At 41.1% G+C, this 14,457-nt stretch overlaps 1 long non-coding RNA gene across 2 annotated transcripts; it reads left to right on the top strand.

Moving 5' to 3' along the window:
• Nucleotides 1-3,390: 3,390 nt before the first annotated feature.
• LOC137318330 (uncharacterized) lies at nt 3,391-14,457 on the top strand. Of its 2 annotated transcripts, none has more exons than XR_010961871.1 (3): nt 3,391-3,571; nt 4,260-4,342; nt 11,731-14,457. It is a non-coding gene; the product is annotated as an uncharacterized lncRNA (long non-coding RNA). The 2 variants fall into 2 exon arrangements; XR_010961870.1 differs by lacking the exon at nt 3,391-3,571 and adding an exon at nt 3,706-3,885.

Below are 14,457 nucleotides of genomic sequence, written 5' to 3'. Positions count from 1 at the left end.
CACATAAATATCACAAAACCCCTAAAATCGAGATGCAAGATGGAATAGAGAATGAAAAATAAGCAAGCAAACTGAAAATGGCCAGTACTGAAGAGAACAGTAAGAGCAGTTGGCTTCATGGCGGAAGAAAGCGATTTCAACTCAGAGGAGAGTGAGTTCAAAGAAAGAGGAACTTAACCTCTGACAGAAGGAACACTGTCTCAACACCAACTGAATAACTATAAATATATTTACTAGATTATCCACTGAATGTGTTCAAATTTTTCTTCTCCCCTTTTTCTCTCTATCTCCCCCAAAGAGGTGTATTCACGAAGGGAGTTGCTCAGGGCCGCCCTCCAATACCCCACCGCTTATCTGCTCATGTCTGAGTGCAGGGGGTTGATTGACCTGAGGTCAGCCGTGGTGACCCCTGGATAACTGTACCCTCCTAACGCGCATGCTCACTTCCAAGCATGGAACATATGGTATCATAGAATCATGGAATCAGAGAAGGTTACAGCACGGCAGCAGGTCATTCGGCCCATCGAGTCCGCGCCGGCTCCAGACATGAGCAATGAAGCGAGTCCCACTGCCCCGCCAGAAATAGCAGGGCTCGTCCGAGATGCAATAAGATGCGATAAGGCGACACTTGGCCGATATTTCATTCAATGGCTTTGGGGCACTGAGCCCACTGGTATCGCCGCTATCACCAATCCCCACCCCGCACCCCCCTCCCCGCCCCTTGATGGAGATCAGCAAACTCAGTGGATGTTGATCGTTGAATTTTCCTTTTATATATATCTTACTTCTACATTGTAGACAGTAACTGGGCAATCGGGAGACCAATATCTCCCCTTTTCACCCCGTCTCAAGGCGCCTCACTGCAGCGTTATCAAACAAAATGTGACACCGAGCCGCGAAAGGAGATATTAGGTCAGGTGACCAACAGTTGGTCAAAGCTGTAGGTTTTAACAGACATATTCTCATAGATTCAATTGTCAAAGAAAAACTCGATCCGAGATACTTTAATACCGATGTGAAGAGAGATTGTCCCCTCACCGTAACACTCCCCTCACCGTTACCCGCAGAGAATTCAACACAAGCAAGCAACCGCTCTGAATGCTTTCCAATGTAGAGGGCTCCACACCAAATTATGAGTTGCTTTAATCCACTGAGATACCGGAGTTCGGACACCGCCTGGTTCAGTCGCACTCACCCGCTTACAGTTGCCCACTCAGACCGGGAATTGGTATAAAATTGTTTCACGACTCACCAAACAGCAGTAAAAAGCCGGTTGTATCCATTTTCGAAGAAGTGCTACTTTGAGACATGAGAGATGTAAGGAACGGCGACTGAATCACTTGCTCCAACTCACAGAAGGACAAACCCGGAAGGGTTGAGAGACTGAGAGCGGATACAGAGGCTGGGTGGAAATGAGTTGGTCCCCACAATTAAAGCAACAACACAGAGTTTTGTACAACCTGAAATAAGATGGGGTTTGGAACATTGCAATGATCTAATATGGCAGCCTTTGACTATTAGACGGTGATCATAGGATGAAGGGGTGAGAATGGACCATTTACCCAGAACAACAGCGTAAATCATGGTCAGGATCTCTATTACTGGGAAGGGACCGTGTCCCACTTCAAGCACTCGGTGTCAGCATCAAGCACCCAAAATTCAGGCGCAGGAAAATGTAACAACAAAGTGCCTCAACCCAAACCTCAGAAGAGCTACTGTATCGATTATTGCTTTTCTATTTCGCAAAACAGCCCTCCCGTGGGCTAGTTTCGCGAGGTGTTGTCCGCATTAAATTAAAGCCGATTAAAAATAAAACTGGAACATCCAAAAGCGGTAGCAATTTAGTTCCACAGAAGTCTGGTATTATGAATATAGATGGATATGTTCAATGTGACTCTGATATTGAGTTGGTTTACTCTCTCATATCCCCCTGGAAACGACTGTGAGAATGAAAATACCACCTCCAGCTTTCTCCATCCGCCAATTTCAAACCGTTTATCGATAATAGAACCGAAACACAGCGCTCCGCACAAACCCTTACAGACTCGGGCTTCATATTCAAGGATTCCCAGAAACACGGAGCTTTTAAATAAACTCCGTTACAATTAACAGAATGTAATATTCCTGCCTAAATACAGTCCCTTCGATAACAAGTCAACCCGCCTCCTTCCATTTCAGTCCCAGACCCGATTCTATCTCCCCACACATCCCCTCCCAGACGGGTTCAGCAGTTTACAAACACCTTATTCCAGCTGATTTGGAGAATCTCGTGTGTTGGTGTTTGCGTTGTGGCGCAGAATTTCTTCGCCAGTGTTACCGTCTCACAGAGACTCTCGCCCTGAATCTGTGAAAAGAAAATGACCATGAACTGGTACTGGAGCCAAACACATCCCCAGTTACAGTGAGGCCCGGCCCGGACATCTCATTCTCTCTGTTTTATATCAGACGGTCTCCCACCTTCATGTTCTGCACTGGAGAGAGACAAACACACACTGTCAGTCTTGCACTTCCAATCAGTGTGTCCATATCACGCTTGCTAACAGTATCCAACATACGTATACAGCACCAGAGAGAGAGAGAACGACAGACATAAACAGTATTTGTCCAGACTGACCTGTAAAGTTGCGTTTTATCCAGAAAGATCCCGTTGGAGAGACAAAAGATCTGGTCTCATCTCTCACTGTTATTGTACCAGAGACAGACACGCTATTAATCCCACACTCAGGGACAGTGCAGAGAGTGACAAAAACAATGGGCGACATTTAACCCTCTTTTGCCTGTTCTACCATCTGCAGTTATGCAGCTCAGGGCCTTTTGGTATAACTCTCATTGACCGAGAGTTTCACTCCGGTTAAGTTAATCTGTGTCTTTTACTGTCAGATATGAATCCTATACGGTCCCAACAAACACACCGAATCACTCTTACCTCGTCTGTTTCTCCAGGATTGGTTTGAGAAATCCTCGCATCAGTTTTATCATTAAAGGGGCCACGAATGAACAGAATCCATAGGTTCATTTCAGAACCGCTCACTTTATCTCTGAAAGACTCTTTACCATCAAAAGATTCCGAGAGAAACAGCAGGGATGGAAACATCTAGTTTAATAGTTAGAGATTGTAAAGTCAGTCTGGATTCCAGCGTTCGGCACTGGTGGAATCCCATCTGTTTCCCATTCTGGTGCCTGTTCCTGCACTGCCTGTGGACCCCATTCCCTCTGACCTTTCCCCCAGACCCACTTCCTTTGCTCAGACTCGGAAAAATTCCAATTGGGGAAAGTTTCCATCGATTTTTGTATTGGGAATTAAACCAGATATCTGCGCATGCGTGACTCAGCCCCGCCCCCAGCGCTGGTTGTTGGTGAGCAGAAGAGCGCATGCGCGCTGCCCTCCCCCAGCTCGGCCTGTGGGCGCCATTCCCTCAGTGAGCGGAAGAAGATGGTTTAAAACAGCCGGGAATGGAGAGATCACGGCCCCCGGGGGAAGGGAGCAAAGAGCAGCCTCGTTACAGCAGCTCATCGCTTCGGGACCGTGTCCGCAGATGGGCTCAGAGATCGGCATTGAGTCCGGGGGAAGGTCAGGGGGAGTCCGGGGGCTGTTTGTAAGAGGCGGAGTGGATCAGGAACTGGTCCCGGAACATGGAGTGAGAGGGGGAAGGGAGAGGTCATTCTCGGGCTGTGTGTGTCCAGGGTGTGTCCAGGGTAAGGGAGAATGGGAAGAACCTGCTATTTAAAATCATTGCTGCTTTCTCTCCCCAAACCAGGAGTGAATGTTCCTGGTTTAGTTCCAGTCTCACCCGGTTTATTGTTATTGGACAGTGAAGAGTGGAAACAGAGCCGGACAGTAAGGATGTGGGGAGTTATACAAAGAGCATCTATTGCAGGCACCAGGTGAGAAGTGTGAAGGACACATTTTAAACAGCGGCTCTTTGCTTTCAGTTGAACGTTTGGTCCCATGGGAGAGGGGATTAGAAACCTGACTTGTGCAAAGGTCCCTGCCCCATCGGGTAGTCCCATTCATGGATCAGTGGAGGGGTTGTGTTGTGTCTGAATGTCATTAAATTGTTGTAAAACAGTCCAACACATCTGGTATGCAGAAGCTGAGTGCTGCAGTACTGCAGTGGAGTCAGACACTGACACTGTTTGTATTGCTGGTTTTCATTTGTGGATATTCAAAATAATTATTAATAGATATTAAACTGATCACTTTTGTGTTTTCTACCTCACCTGTTCTTGAGTTACAAGAGATAATTTTCTTTTTGCAGGCAAACCCTTGAAGATGCCAGAATCAGTGTGATGTTTCCTCCACCCGAGTCAAAGGAACAGTGCAGCCAGCTCCTCACACACAGTAAGTACATTATCACACACAGAGCACAGAGACACAGACAGGTCATCAGTTCCACAGTCTCAGACAGCAGAAGTAGTCAGTCCCACACTGATCCCAAGTTCCAGAGACACCTTTTCAATCCAACAGTCAAACAGAACAGGTGAGGCAGACACTGTTCCATTTCCCCCTAACTCAGTCCCGCTGACAGGGAGATACAAAAATCCCAGTCCAAAATCACACTGTCAGGTTGTCAATTTCACAAAAGGGCAACATTAGCTGTGAATTAAATCCCAGATAGAAATCACACATGGTACCTGATTGAAAGGGACAGAATGAACCCCAACAATGTTCCTCGAGATTCCAATTGAATGCTAGCCCAGAACTCTCTCACATGTGAGTTTAATACATGAAGTATCCATTCGAATTGTGTACCATTTGAATACAAATTGCAAGTCCAAAACTCATATACAGTATCAGATTGAGAAATGCTGTGACAGTGTAACCTGAGAAACAAATTAGATACCAGTTTATAATACACTCATAGTATGATATTTAAAGATACAGTATAAATTCTGTTAGTCCAGACTGAGATAGACATGACACACGAGACAAAAATCTTGTAAAATAAAATTTAAATATGGTGTATCAATTCCTTTAGTGCAGACTGATATACACATTATATACCAATTCAAAAATGTCACAATATCGGTTTGAAAGATAGATGATCTTTCACAATAGTACTCACAGAAATACAGATTTAATACTAGTCCAAAAAGCACATAAATTATCTGATTAAAACCTCCAGCATCAAATAAAAAGTGTATCAATATTTACCAATTAAATAATGAGAAAAACTATTTAAACATTAAGATATTAAAGTTATGGTATTGAACGCCATAACGTAATCTGAGAGAATAATTATATACAGATACAGAGTGCCAGAGACTGACATATCGAATGAATCTCAAACTCATACAATGTACCAGCGACTGACAGATTCAGAATGAATCCCACACTAACACTCTGCACCACAGACTGATAGATACAGAATTTATATCACTCACACACAGCATCAGAAATTGATAGACACAGAATGAATGTCTCACTCACAAACAGAGCCAGAGACTGACAGATACAAAATGAATCCTAAACTCACACACTGTTCCAGAGACTGACAGATACAAAATGAATCCCACACTCACACACAGTACCAGAGACTGACAGATACCAAATGAATCCCAAACTCGCACACAGTACCTGAGACTGACAAATACAGAATGAATCCCAAACTTACACACAGTACCAGAGACTGACAGATACAGAATGAATCCCAAACTCACACACAGTACCAGAGACTGACAAATACAGAATGAATCCCAAACACACACACAGTACCAGAGACTGACAGATACAGAATGAATCCCACACTCACACACAGTACCAGAGACTGACAGATACAGAATGAATCCCATACTAACATACATTATGACAAACTGCATATATGGAAATAATTCAATACCCACACACAGTACTAGAGAATGTATATACAGAATGAATCCCACAGTCAAATACCAGAGAGTGACAGATTAAGCATGAATCCCACACTCACATGCAGTACCAGAGACTGTGAGATACAAACCGAATCTCGGTCACCTACATTAGTGCAGGCTGAATTTCACATTACGTACCAGTCCAAAAATCTCATAGTTTCAGCTTGAAAGATACAGTATCAATTCCATTAGTGCAGACTGAGCTACACATTAGAAACCACTACAAAAAAACTGATACAGATTCAAACTGAAATATATGGTATTCTATTCATGCAGACTGAGCTACACATTATATACAAGTTCAAAAATGTCACCATATCAGTTTGTAAGATGCAAAAATTCACAATTGTGTTCCCATCGATACAGATTTAATAGTAGTCCAGAAAGTGCCCACATTATCTGATTATAACCTACAGCATTACATTTAAAATAGATCATTATCTACCAATTAAAGTCTGGGACAAATTATTCATACATCATGGTATTAAAGATACAGTTTTGAATGCCATACTCTAAATGGAGATACAAATCAGATACAGAAAAAGAATGAATCTCACACTCTGATAGAGTGCCAGAGACTGACATATAGAATGAATCTCAAACTCATACAATGTACCAGCGACTGACAGATTCAGAATGAATTCCACACTAACACACTGTAGCACAGACTGACAGATACAGAATTTATATCACTCACACACAGCATCAGAAATTGATAGATAGAGAATGAATGTCTCACTCACAAACAGAGCCAGAGACTGACAGATACAGAATGAATCTCACACTCACACACAGCACCAGAGACTGACAGATACAGAATGAATCCCACACTCACACACGGCACCAGAGACAGAGATACACAGAATGAATCCCACACTCGCACAGAGTACCAGAGACTGACAGATACAGAATGAATCCCACACTCACACACAGCACCAGAGACTGACAGATACAGAATGAATCCCACACTCACACACGGCACCAGAGACAGAGATACACAGAATGAATCCCACACTCACACAGAGTACCAGAGACTGACAGATACAGAATGAATCCCACACTCACACACAGTACCAGAGACTGATAGATACAGAATAAATCCCATACTATCATACATTATGAGAAACTGCATGTATGGAAATAATTCAATACCCACACACAGTACTAGAGAATACATATACAGAATGAATCCCACAGTCAAATAGAGTACCAGAGAGTGACCGCACAGCATGAATCACACACTCACATGCAGTACCAGAGACTGAGAGATACAAAGTGAATCTCACACTCACCTACATTTCACATTACGTACCTGAGCAAAAACCTCACAATCACAGATTGAAAGATAAAGTATCAATTGCATCAATGCTGGCTTAGTTACACATTATGTACCAGTCCAAAAATCTCATAGTGTCAGATTGAAAGATATAGTATCAATTCCATTAGTGCAGACTGAGCTACACACTGGAAACCACGACAAAAAAACTGATACAGATTCAAACTGAAATATACAGCATTCCATTCATGCAGACTGAGCTACACATTATATACAAGTTCAAAAATGTCATCATATCAGTTTGTAAGATGCACAAATTCACAATTGTGTTCCCATTGGTACAGATTTATTAGTGGTCCAGAAAGTGCCCACATTATCTGATTATAACCTACAGCATTACATTTTAAAATAGATCATTATCTACCAATTAAAGTCTGGGACAAATTATTCATACATCATGGTATTAAAGATACAGTTTTGAATGCCATACTGTAAATGGAGATACAAATTAGACAGAAATAAAGAATGAATCTCACACTCATACAATGTAGCACAGGCTGACAGATACAGAATTTATATCACTCACACACAGCATCAGAAATTGATAGACACAGAATGAATGTCTCACTCACAAACAGAGCCAGAGACTGACAGATACAGAATGAATCCCAAATTCACAAACAGAGCCAGAGACTGACAGATACAGAATGAATCCCAAATTCACAAACAGAGCCAGAGACTGACAGATGCAGAATGAATCCCAAATTCACAAACAGAGCCAGAGACTGACAGGAACATATTAAATCTCACACCCAGATACAGTACCAGAGACTGACAGATATAGAATGAATCCCACACTTACACACAGTACCAGAGACTGACAGATACAGAATGAATCCCAAACTCACACACAGCACCAGAGACTGACAGATACAGAATGAATCCCACACTCACACACAGCACCAGAGACTGACAGATACAGAATGAATCCCACATTTACACACAGTAGCTGAGACTGACAGTAACAGAATGAATCCCATATTAACATACAGTATGAGAAATTGCATAAATGGAAATAATTCAACACCCACGCACAGTACTGGAGAATGTATGTACAGAATGAATCCCACAGTCAAATACCAGAGAGTGACAGATACAGCATGAATCCCACACTCACATGCAGTATCAGAGACGAAGAGATACACACCAAATCTCAGTCACCTACATTAGTGCAGGCTGAATATCACATTACGTACCAGAGCAAAAATCTCACAATCGCAGATTGAAAGATACAGTATCAATTGCATCAATGCTGGCTTAGTTACACATTACGTACCAGTCCAAAAATCTCATGGCGTCACCTTGAAAGATAGTGTATCAATTCCATTAGTGCAGACTGAGCTACACATTAGAAACCACTACAAAAAAACTGATACAGATTCAGACTGAAATATACAGAATTCCATTCATGCAGACTGAGCTACACATTATATACAAGTTCAAAAATGTCACCATATCAGTTTGTAAGATGCAAAAATTCACAATTGTGTTCCCATCGATACAGATTTAATAGTAGTCCAGAAAGTGCCCACATTATCTGATTATAACCTACAGCATTACATTTTAAAATAGATCATTATCTACCAATTAAAGACTGGGACAAATCATTCATACACTAAGGTATTAAAGATACAATTTTGAATGCCATACTGTAAATGGAGATACAAATTAGATACAGATAAAGAATGAATCTCACACTCCGATAGAGTGCCAGGGACTGACATATAGAATGAATCTCAAACTCATACAATATACCAGCGACTGACAGATTCAGAATGAATCCCACACTCACACACTGTAGCACAGACTGACAGATACAGAATTTATATCACTCACACACAGCATCAGAAAGTGATAGATACAGAATGAATGTCTCACTCATAAACAGAGCCAGAGACTGACAGATACAGAATGAATCCCACACTTACACACAGTACCAGAGACTGACAGATATCGAATGAATCCCACACTCACACACAGCACCAGAGACTGGCAGATACAGAATGAATCCCACACTCACACACAGTACCTGAGACTGACAGATACAAAATGAATCCCACACTTACACACAGTACCTGAGACTGAGAAATACAGAATGAATCCCACACTCACATTACTGCAGACTGAGTTAACTTTACAGACCAGTCCAAAGATCTCATAGTGTCTGATTGAAAGATACAGTATAAATTCCATTAGTGCAGACTGAGCTACATATTAGATACATTGGTAAATACTCAGTGTTATGCTGAAATAAATAGTATCAATACCATCGGTTCAGACTGAGCGACACATTATATACCAGTCCAAAAACCTCATAAATGTTCAGACTGGAAGATGCAGTTTCAATTCTATTAGCACTGCCTGAGCTACACATTACATTCCAGACTGAAAATCCCATACAATATTAGGCTGAAATATACAGTATCGATTCCATCCGTGCAGACTGAGCCACACATTATAAAGCAGTCCAAGAATCACATACCCTATCAGATTCAGAGGTACAATATCAATTCCATTTGCACGCACTGAGCTATATGTTACTCACCAGTCCAAAAATCTCATACTGAATCTTTCAATCTGATACTGTATCACTTCCATTATTGAAGACTGAGCTACACAGCACATTCCAGTCCAAAAATCTCAGTATCAGACTGATAGATACAGTATCAATTCCTTTAGTGCAGGACGAGCTATATATTACATACCAGTCCAAAAATATCATACATTTTTAGACTCAGATACAGAATTAATCCAATTATTGCAGACTGAGCTACACATTACGTACCAGTCCAGTAATTTCAAAGCAAAAGGTACATTATCATTCACAATAGAGTTCAGAGATTAAGATGTAATACTACTCCAAAACTCACACACGTTGTTTCATTAAAGAAATTCAAAAAGTGTATCTATATAAACAAATTAATCACTAGATGAAGAACTGTAAATACTTTAAAGTATTAAAGATACAGTTTAAAATATGTTACTGTAAAATGAAATAAGAATACAGAATGAATCCAGACTTGCACATTGTCTCAGAGACTGAATTACAGAATGAATCCCACAATGAGATAAAGTAGCAGAGAATGGCAGATACAGAATTAATTCATCACTTATTGAAAGTACCAGAGACTGACAGATACAGAATAAACCCCACTCTCATATACAGTACCAGTGACTGACCTCCACTGGACGTAAGCGAGAAATGTAAAAGAGCGGAACAAATTCACATTATCTGTCGTGGTTACAGAAACAGGACAATGTGCAATGTGAGGAAAGTTTCTGTCTGTAACTTTTACTCTCGTATTTTTGCACATTTTGACGGTGAAACATGAAGACATTTGATTCATAATAAAGTTTTTGTTTCACTCATTCCATAGTTGTGAATTTGCCCCATTATATTTCACTGTACATTGCGCAGTATTTCTCTCTGATTTCTCAGGACACGATTTACATTGCTCCTCTACCCCATTTAGTGTCTTATTTTCCATGCAGTATGTGGCCTCCTTATTCCCTCTGGCAAAATGCACCATCTCACACCTTTCTATATTGAAATTCAATGGCCATTTACACGGCCGTTCTGTAAGCAGATTTTTTCGTAGTCTTCGTAGTCTTAGTCTTAGTCTCAGTATAGACAATACCCCGTAAATCAATTACAAGAATTTAACACAGTATTACAACTGATGTTTGGTCCAACAAAATGTACTTGCAGCTCGTCTCCATTCCCAGTTTTTCTAAATCCCACCCGTGCAATATAATGTGAAGAATGAGTTTATCTTCTGTCCCTCTCTCATCTGTGAACTTCAATGACCCGGGGTTTGGGGACATCTACTGGCCGGAAGCAGAACTGCAACAGTTCGGAACAAATTGCTGAAACCGGACAATGTGCAGTGTGAGCGTGTTTGTGATTGGTGGCAGGTATTAAATCTGATTTTTTTTTAACTGCCCATTAACCTTTAGTGTTTATTATTGTTCAGTAAACAGAGCCGGACAGTAATGATGTGGGGAGTTATAATGTGGAGATTCCGGTGATGGACTGGGGTGGACAAATGTAAGGAGTCTTACAACACCAGGTTTTTGTCCAACAGCATTATTTATACTCACAAACTTTCGGAGGCTTCCTCCTTCGTCAGGTGAGTGCAGGCATCAGGTGAAAAGTGTGATGGACACATTTTAAACAGCGGCTGTTTTGTTTCGGTTGAACGGTTAGTCCCATGGGAGAGGGGATTAGAAACCTGACCTGTACAAAGGTCCCTGCCCCATCGGGTAGTCCCATTCATGGATCAGTGCAGGGGTTGGGTTGTGTCTGGATGTCACTAAATTGTTGTAAAACAGCCCAACACACCTGGTGTGGAGAAGCTGAGTGCTGCAGCACTGCAGTGGAGTCAGACACTGACACTGTTTGTATTGGTGGTTTTCATTTGTGGATATTACAATGATTATTAACAGAGAGATTCAATTGATCACTTTTGCATTTTCTACCTGACCTGTTCTTGAGTTACAAGACATACTTTCTCTTTCTACAGGCAAATCCTTGAAGGACCCAGAATCAGTGTGATGTTTCCTGCACCCGAGGCACAAGGAACAGTGCAGCCAGCTCCTTCTCACACACAGTATGTACATTATCACTCACAGAGCACAGAGACACAGACTGGTCATCAGTTCCACAGTCTCAGACAGCAGAAATAGTCAATCCCACACTGATCCCAATCCAACAGTCAAACAGAGCAGGAGAGACAGACGGAATTTGCATTTCACAACAACTCAGTACCGCTGACTGGCAGATAAATAATTCCCAGTCCAAAATCACACCCAGTATCAGATTGAAAGGCACTGTGTTAATCTCACATTAGTTCAGCCTTAGCTACAAATTAAATACCAGATAGAACTCACGCATTGTACCGATTGATAGATACAGAATCAATCACAATAGTGTACCCCGAGATTCAACTTAAATACCAGCCCACAACTCACACACATTATGAGCTTAAAGATGCAGTATTCATGACAATATTGTACACTAAGATATAAATGAGATACCAGTTCAGATGTTGCCCATATTTGAATCACATATATGTCCAAAAATCTTAGTGTCAGAATGAAATGTACAGTTTCAATTCTACTGCAGACTGAGGTACACATTAGATACCAGTCCAAAATTCTCATACAGTATCACATTGAAAGATACAGTATCAATTCCATTAATGCAGACTGAGCTACACATCATATACCAGTCTAAAAATCTCAGTGTCAGATTGAAAGATACAGTTTTGATTTGATTAGTACAGACTGACCCACACGTTACATACCAGTATACAAATCTCACACAGTATCAGACTGAAAGATACAGTATCAATTCCAGTAGTGCAGACTGAGCTGCACATTAGATACCAGTCCAGAAATCACATTCAGGGTCATGCTGAAAGATGCAGTTTGAATTCCATTGGTGCAGACTGAGCTACACCACAGACACCAGCCCAAAAATCTCAGTGTCAGATTGAAAAATACAGTATCAATTCCATTAGTGCAGATTGAGCTACACATTAAATATGGTCCAAAATTCGAATACAGTACCATACTGAAAGATACAGTATCAATCCTATTAGTGTTGACTAAGCTACACATTTCAAACCAGTCCAATAATCAGGTCAAGCTCATGCTGAAAGGTACGGCATCGATTCCATTATTGCAGACTGAGTTATTCCTTACACACAAGTCCAAATATAGCACACAGTGTCAGACTGAAAGATACAGTATCAATCCCATTAATGCAGACTGAACTACACATTACATAACAGTCCAAAAATCACACAGTGACAGCTTGATAGATAAAGTATCAATTCCACTAGCCCAGACTGAGCTACACAATAAATACCAGTCCAATAATTTCACAGTAAGGTATTGAAATGTAAATTATCATTTAAAATAGTCTTCACAGAAATTAAGATATAATCCTACATCAAAACTCACAAACATTGTTTGATTAAAACAAAATCCAAAAGTGTATCCATAATTACAAATTAACGCTAGACAAAGGACCATGCATACATTCATGTATTAAAGACACAGTTTCAAGCAACATACTGTAACCTGAAATAAAAATACAGAACGAATCCAGACTTGCACTTTGTCCTCGAGATTGAGTTACAGAATGAATCCTACACTGAGATATAATACCAGAGACTGACTGTCGCAGAGTGAATCCCACACTCACACACAGTACCAGAGTCTGACAGATACTGAATGAATCCCACATTCACACACAGTACCAGAGACCGACAAATACAGAATGAATCCCACACTCACAACAGTACCAGAGACTGACAGATAAAGAGTAAATCCTACACTCACACAGTACCGGAGACTGAAAATTCAGAATTCTTCCCTCAAACACACAGTACCAGAGAGTGACAGATACAGAATGAATCCCACACTCACACACAGTACCAGAGACTGACAGACGCAGAACGAATCCCACACTCACACACAGCACCAGAGATCGACAGATTTAGAATGAATCCCACACTCACACACAGTACCAGAGACTGACACATTCAGAATAAATCCCACACTCATACACAGTACCAGAGACTGATCGATACAGAATGAATCCCACACTCACACACAGTATCAGAGACTGACAGATACAGAACGAATCCCACACTCACATAAAGTACAAGAGACTGACAGATACAGAATGAATCTCACACTCACACACAGTACCAGAGACTGACGGATACAGAGTGAATCTCACACTCACACACAGTACCAGAGACTGACAGATTCAGAATGAATCTCACACTCACACACAGTACCAGAGATTGACAGATTCAGAATGAATCTCACACTCACACACAGTACCAGAGACTGACAGATACAGAATGAATCCCACATCAACACACAGTACCAGAGACTGACGGATACAGAATGAATCCCACACTCACACACTGTACCGGAGACTGACAGATACAGAATGAATCTCACACTCACACACAGTACCACAGACTGACAGAGAGAGAATTAATCTCACACTCACAGACAGTACTGGAGACTGACAGATACAGAATGAATATACAGTCTGACATCTACTGGCCGTAAGACAGAACTGTATCAGAGTGGAACAAATTCACATGATCTGTCGTTGTTGCAGATTCAGGACAAAGTGCAGTGGAAGCAAATAGTTTCTCTCTGTAACTTCTACTCTCGTATTTTTTCATATTTTGACAGTGAAATATTAAGACAATTGATTCAGA

The sequence above is a fragment of the Heptranchias perlo genome, unplaced genomic scaffold (genome assembly GCF_035084215.1).
Source record: "Heptranchias perlo isolate sHepPer1 unplaced genomic scaffold, sHepPer1.hap1 HAP1_SCAFFOLD_70, whole genome shotgun sequence".
In the NCBI taxonomy this organism is placed as follows: domain Eukaryota; kingdom Metazoa; phylum Chordata; class Chondrichthyes; order Hexanchiformes; family Hexanchidae; genus Heptranchias; species Heptranchias perlo.
The sequence above is the reverse complement of the archived record's forward strand: the minus strand, read 5'-3'. Positions and strand labels throughout refer to the sequence as shown.